General features: G+C 45.6%; 1 protein-coding gene across 2 annotated transcripts in view; it reads right to left on the bottom strand.

The window, feature by feature from the left end:
* LOC105911936 (fibroblast growth factor 14) overlaps positions 1 to 7,500 on the bottom strand; it is a 70,781-nt gene that overhangs the window by 2,398 nt on the left and 60,883 nt on the right. The gene's annotated exons all lie outside the window — the stretch shown is intronic.

The raw sequence follows: 7,500 nt of genomic DNA on the forward strand, positions 1-7,500 counted from the left end.
GGTTCTACTAAATAGATTTACATGATTCAATGTTCCCAAAACACATTATTTTTCTCATCCTGTACATCTCATCTCACCCTCTGTCTGAAACGCTCTGTTAGAGCTTCTGTGTCTTTAAGCCTAGTCTTCCGATGAGCCCAGTGTGCTCTGATTGGTCAGTTGGGTAGACAATAAGGATTGTGTTATGAGATTGCATCATGTTGTAACAAAGGAAAAGGGCTGGAATTTCAACAAGGTGTTTCAGGCAGGTAAGAAAAGTGGTTTCTGTGGGAGAGAGTTACTCTCTCTAGCGTGTAATTTGGGCTTTGTAACTTTGCAAAGCGTTTAGAAGCACAAAAGGAACTCACTAAAGGAAAGGGGAAAACAGGTATAAGCATAATAGGTCCTCTTTGAGAGATAAGGCACACTCCACTAGCCACCATTGGGGAAGGATGCATCAGAGAAACATGAACAATATTGAACAGATTTCAGATTCAGGTCAAATACATGTGTGTGTGTGTGCATGTGTGTGTGTGTGTGTGTGTGTGTGTGTGTGTGTGTGTGTGTGTGTGTGTGTGTGTGTGTGTGTGTGTGTGTGTGTGTGTGTGTGTGTGTGTGTGTGTGTGTGTGTGTGTGTGTGTGTGAGAGAGAGAGAGAGAAGCTGAGACCACATTGATATTCCATTCAGTAAGTTTGCCACATGAAAGGACATGCACCTGTACGTCTTTGTGGAGGGTTGCCACGGTAACAATGGTGGAGAAAAAGGGCGCAACAAGAGGGGATGTGCAATTTAGCAAATTCACTGACACGTACAATTGACTGCGCGTGTGCTTGCATCACACTACTCTCCAGGAGAACGGAAATTCTTCAGCGCCCGTGATATTTTCTTACTTTCTCTCTTTCTGAAGGCTTCGAAAATCAATCCACACTTTTTTCCACTGACAATAACAACAGGAAGAGCCATGTGGCGAAGCCACTGTGCAAAAAAATAGGCAGAGGCCTGAACACACCGCTGTCCACTGAGCCAGTCGCCGCCATGTAGATTCCACCCACAAAAGAAAGACACTGGTGGCGAGCTGAAGATGGCCCCCCGAAGAATTAAATGGAAGGAGTCACAGGCAACGAGAAAAAAAAAAGAAAAATGGTCTAGGGCGGACGAATCCTCGGGAAGGCAGTCCGGCCCAGCAGGGGTGCCCATCTCTCAAAGCCAGGAGGACTCTGGGTACTCGATCAATGTCTGCTGCTATTGAGCGCACATCTTACCCACTCGCTGGCTGCCCGGGCTGGGCTCCCACACAAGGGTGTGTGTGTGTGTGTGTGTGTGTGTTTGTGTGTGTGTGTGTTCAGCACTGCATATACATAGAGCATGGACATTTATATTCCATAATCAGGAGCCATTATTCATGATTTCTCCTCAAACAAGATAATTAGATAACTACGAAAATATGAAATTCTTGGACCTTATTTGTCTTTCTTTGGGTTTTTTGTTTATTGCATATATACGATATATGATCATGAAATGGCCAAAAGAAGAAAAAGCAGTTTTCTGTCATTTGCGCCACGTGGTCAATGATGGGGTGAAGTTGAAGTCAAATACTAATCAGCAGATGTGGAGACTGAGATTGAGCAAGGTGATTTCAGTTCCACAGACATGCTAAGCTTCCGTGCCCAACCTCATTTCCATGGATCTCCCATCTCTTTAAGATACCACCACTGCATCATGTGCTTCGTGGGCCAGAAATGGCCCAGAAATGCTATTGGAATAAGGAATGATTACAGTGCACAGTGCTAGGACGTCGCACCATTACAGACATACATTTATACAATTAAGTAAAATTCTATTGGTATCCCTGCTGAGTTGGGGAAGTTTGAGTTTTTGAATCTTGTGTACTTCCAGCCCTTGGGGAAACTGGTCAACACTGGTGGCACGGTGGCTCAGTTGCTTGCACTGCAAGAAGGTCATGGGTTCGATTCCCACATGGGGCGCTGTTGGCTCTGGGCGGCAGGTCCTCCCCAGAGTGCACAGTGCTCAAGTGGGCTATCTCCCGGGCCTTTCTGTGTGGAGTTTGCATGTTCTCCCCGTGTTCACAAGGGGTTTCCTCCACTAAGGACCCCAACAGAAAAAACATGCAAAATAACAGAACACATGTCCATCCCTGACCAAAGATGGACAGTTCACTTCACTTGGTCCCCGGGCGCTACAAGCCGCCCACTGCTCCTGGGGGGTCCAGGATGTGAAAAAGCAGAAAATAAATTCACTGCGACCTCAGGCTTACCTGCGTGTGTGTCCTGTGTCGCCTCCATATATGCACGTGTGTGTTCCAGTGTGTCGTGTGTGCCATTAAAAACCTGACAAAGGTCTTAATTATATTGGTGCAACACTGGTGAGTATAAAGAGAGAGAGAGAGAGGCAGAGAGAGAGAGAGAAGGAGAGAAAGCGAGCAACAGAGAGAAGGAAAAAAAGGAAAATCACTTTTCCTCTGCGAAGTCCCTGAGGAGGTGACTGTGCGCTGCTCAGGGCAGGCTGTTTGGGAGCACCTCTAACACCGCACTCAAGCACCACGCTAATAACCCCAGGGAGCGCGCCACAACGTAAACACAGGAGCGGAGCGGAGCGGGCTGAGCGCCAGAGACTCACCCCCTCAGTGAGGCAGCTCACACTTCAGGGCTCAGGCTTCAGGCGCACGCATCCTCTGCAACTCACACTTCAGGGCTCAGGCTTCAGATGCTCAGGCTTCAGATGCACGCATCCTCTGCGACTCTCCGAGTGTCACGGGGCTACTGCATAGCACTCTCTGCACTTGAGCTTGAGAGGTTGTTATGTTCTCAAATATCACCAATCACATACAGTGCATTGGGTAAACAAAATGCTTTAAAGATTTAAATGTGATACATTTGATACATATGCTTGCTATATACAGTGGGGAAAATAAGTATTTGAACCCCTGCCGATTTCACAAGTTTGGCCACTTGCAAAGAAATGTGTGATCTATAATTGTAATGGTAGGTGTATTTTAACAGTGAGAAATAGAATATCAACAAACAAATCCAGAAAACTGCATTTTATAACATTTATGACTTTATTTGTATTTGATGCAGAAAATAAGTATTTGAACCCCCAAGCAAACAGCAAGAATTCTGGCTCCCAATGACCAGTTATGTGCCCAAGAAGCACACAGATTAGTCCTCATTAGGCCTAACAAGGTACACCTGATCTTAACTGGTGATGTGTATAAAAGAAACCTGTCCAAAGAATCATACTTCACACCTTCAACCTCACCACCATGGGCAAGACCAAAGAGTTGACCAAGGACATCAGAGATAAGATTGTAGACCTGCACAAGGCTGGAATAGGTTACAAAACCATTGGCAAGCAGCTTGGTGAGAAGCAGACAACTATTGGTGCGATTATTCGTAAATGGAAGCAACACCAATCAACTGTCAATCGCTCTAGGTCTGGGGCTCCATGCAAGATATCCCCTCATGCGGTATCGGTGATCATCCGGAAGGTGCAGAATAACCCCAGAACTACACAGGGGGAGCTTGTGAATGATCTCAAGGCAGCTGGGACCACAGTCACCAAGAAAACCATTGGCAACACACTACGCCGTAATGGTTTGAAGTAGGGATGCACCGATACCGATACCAGTATCGGTATCGGTGCCGATACTTCGTTAAAATATTCGTACTCGTTTGTGAATTGCCGATACCAAGCACCGATACCACTCATCAGTATTTCACTGCATCAAACTGGCCGGTCTATGCTGACACAAAATGTGATTTATTGTCCTACCTGTCCTACCACTCTCTGCCAGACTAGTAAGTAGCTTATTTGCTGTCTTGTGTTGCATTTGCTTGATGTTTGACTGTGTTAAGAAAGTTTGTCATAGTGTCAAAGTATTTCAGTATACAGGTTTCGCTAAATTTAGCTGCTAGCATCTCGTTAGCGATTCGCAATTTCGTTGTGCTGCCTTAACGGCGATTTGGGCTCATTTTAAGATAAATGACGACGACAGGAGTAGGGCACAGTGTAAGACCTGCACTGCTACGGTGTCGAGGGGCGGAAAGGAAAGTACTTTGTTTAACACAAGCAATTTGATTAAACATCTGAAGACACACCATAGTGCTAAGTACACAGAGTTCACTGATGCTAGTGGCGCAAGACCGAAGCAACCAATCTTAACTGACGTCTTGCAAAAGAAAAAAACGCGCACGCACACACAGAGAGAGAGGTAGCGAGAAAGACTGTGCCACATAGGTTAAGTGATTGATTGTGTACTTGAGCAGGAGATTCTTCTGATCCTTTTGTAACTGAAATGTGCTCTTGTGCTAATCCAGTAATAGTTCTGTTCACTTTTTGTTAAGCAGACTGTGTTGTTAACTATGCAGCAAATTGAATTGCCTTTATCTGGTTATATTTGCATTTTGTCTAATGTGATGATATTGTCTGTTTGAAGGCTTTTTTTGTGTGTTAAAACCAGAAAGCTCTGTTTATTTTTGCTTTGGGATAGCCTTCTGTTAATTTTGTACTATAGGCTTGACAAAATCTGCCTCCAAATTAATTGCACTTTCAAGGAGACCAAATCTAAGAAGTATCGGTATCGGTACTTGGTATCTGCAAGTACACAAATAAAAATACTCGTACTCGTATCGGTTTGTAAAAAAGTGGTATCGGTGCATCCCTAGTTTGAAGTACTGCAGCACTTGCAAGGTCCCCCTGCTCAAGGAAGCACATGTACAGGGCCGTCTGAAGTTTGCCAATGAACACTTGAATGATTCTAAGGAGGATTGGGAGACAGCATGTGGTCAGATGAGACCAAAATCAAGCTATTTGGCATCAACTCGACTTGCCGCGTTTGGAGGGGGAAGAATGCTGAATATGACCCCAAGAACACCATCCCCACCGTCAAGCATGGAGGTGGAAACATTTTGCTTTGGGGCTGTTTCTCTGCCAAGGGTACAGGACGACTCAACTGCATCGAGGGGACTATGGATGGGGCCATGTAACGTGGAATATTGGGCTTGAACCTCATTCCCTCATTCCCTCCCATTGAAAACGTAACCTTAAGGATTTGGAGAGGATCTGCAAAGAGGAGTGGACCAAAATCCCTCCTGAGATGTGTGTAAACCTGGTGACCAACTACAAGAAAAGTCTGACGTCTGTGCTTGCCAACAAGGGTTATTCCACCAAGTACTAAGTCATGTTTTGCTAGGAGTTCAAATACTTATTTTCTGCATCAAATGCAAATAAGTCATAAATGTTATAAAATGCAGTTTTCTGGATTTTTTTGTTGATATTCTGTTTCTCACTGTTAAAATACAGCTACTATTACAATTATAGATCACACATTTCTTTGCAAGTGGCCAAACTTGCGAAATCGGCAGGATTTCAAATACTTATTTTGCCCACTGTATATATGATACTTTAGATAATAAATATGCATCAATATTGATTTACTGTCAAATGAAGAGATATTTTCTTCCTGGAAGAGTCAGATTTACGTCAACCACAAGGGAACTTAGTAACAGCTTTGGCAGGAACTCTCATGCACGGGGCAGTGACTCTGAGAGTCCTTATTAGGAACCTAGAACCATTAGTGAAGATCCGAGCTCCTAAAAATATCGAGTGGCGCTGGGGAGGCTAATTGGCAGGCAGCAACTTCACCTGAGGTGAAGGAAAAAACACGACTCCTACAATGAGTCATTAAGCCGATAATTTCGTACAGATTTTCTGGGTGATTATGGAGAGCAAACGGCAGTGATATGGTGATCTTGGACTAGTCTGTCATGAGCTAGTTTTTGCCAGTTCTTGTAAAGAAAAGAAATAAGTCAAAAAGCACTTTTATTACTCCTCGAGATGTTGCTACAAATCAGGACCTGATCTGGTTCACATCTGTGCCCAACCTGGACCAGAACTGGGCCGGAACAGCAGTCAGCTGTTGACCGGGTTCACAGCAGAAAGGCCTGGCGAGAGTGTGACCCTCAGTGCAGCCTCCCTCTCTGATGTCCGTCGAGAGAGGACTGAACTCTGAACAGAGCACAGGTGCAGGGAGAGACCGCCCACGTCACCGGTGCCACCAGCCCACCAGTCCACCACATCAAAGAAGCGGCCGCGCCAAATGCAATTTACCGACATGCAGAGCTCATTTGGTGACGGTCGCCAGGGATCAACATGAAAGGGACAGCAGAGGCAGAGCGCCGTCTGCAAGATGAAGACTTGAATTAGCTCCTACGACGTCAAGGAGACACAAGCGTTTCGTTCGCTTTTTGTCGGTCAGTTCCAGTGAGAGTTTGAAGGATCCACTCCTCGCTATATGACTTCAATAGAGAGATAAACGGCGCTGTTCTGTCACACTTGTGCAAAAAAAAAAAAAAAACAAGTCCCATAAAAAAGGTCCTCCCCGCTGGGACCTCCAGTAATAAATATCCGTCTCATGAAGCAGGAGATTTGGAGCAGCCAGAGAGGCTGATATTAGGCCCCAGTGCTGTGGTTGCGCAGGTATGTCTGCGGCTTGCTGAATGTGAACGGGGTGCTGCTTTATAGGCCCAGATTAATGACCAGAAGCAGAAGGGAGAATAAAAGAAACAACAGGAGCCCGGCCTGGCTTATGGGAGTAATTGTGCCCATTTATCATTTGCTGCAACCAGGTCGGCAAACCAACACACCAGATGACTCTAGAATTGGCCTGGCCCTGCAATGGCACGGGTCTGGCTCTGATCTGGCATGGGTTTGGCCCTGCAATGGCACGGGTCTGGCTCTGATCTGGCATGGGTTTGGCCCTGATCTGGCACGGGTCTGGCCCTGATCTGGCATGGGTTTGGCCCTGATCTGGCATGGGCCGAATCGTGGCTGGACACTTGTGCCAGAGTCATTTGCTCTTTGGGGAGCACAACAGGGTCCCTGGCACTTGGGTTGGGTGCAGGTTTGCGGGTGCAGGTTTGTGGGTTCGCCACGCAGACAGGAAGTTTAAAATGGAAGAGCTGCCCTACAGGTATCTCCCATCCACTGCGGAGCGTATAACAAATACAGTTCAAATAAAGCAGCAAAACAAAAGGAAAGATTCAGTTTGATCTCCTGTGTCTGTTTCATTGTGTAACTTGTTGTCCTAACATCGAATTGTCTCTGTGATGCTGGATATGGCATGTGATTATTTCACATGGAGTATAGAGCCAAGGTTTGTTGTGTTTCCGTTTCTATAGTTCCAGCTTCAGTAAATATTCCATCATAATGGGAAGAGCATTTTACAAAAATCCGTTACGTCACTCATTATCTGTTTGTTGATAGATGATCATACATACTGATGCCTTTGTGAAGCTTCATGTATTAGTGAATATTCTGTTTGCAGGAGAATACTCGACACCCTCTCTGGTGTGTAATGCAACTGCCATTTCAGACAAGACAAATCACTTGGATGTAATACCCTCCTAACCACATGCTGTGGCCACACTGGGGGTTAATACGTGCGATGTGCAGAACCCCACCCACAGTGGTGGATGTCTGGTGTTCACAGTAGGTGCCAG

Source organism: Clupea harengus, chromosome 21, assembly GCF_900700415.2.
Source record: "Clupea harengus chromosome 21, Ch_v2.0.2, whole genome shotgun sequence".
NCBI lineage: Eukaryota > Metazoa > Chordata > Actinopteri > Clupeiformes > Clupeidae > Clupea > Clupea harengus.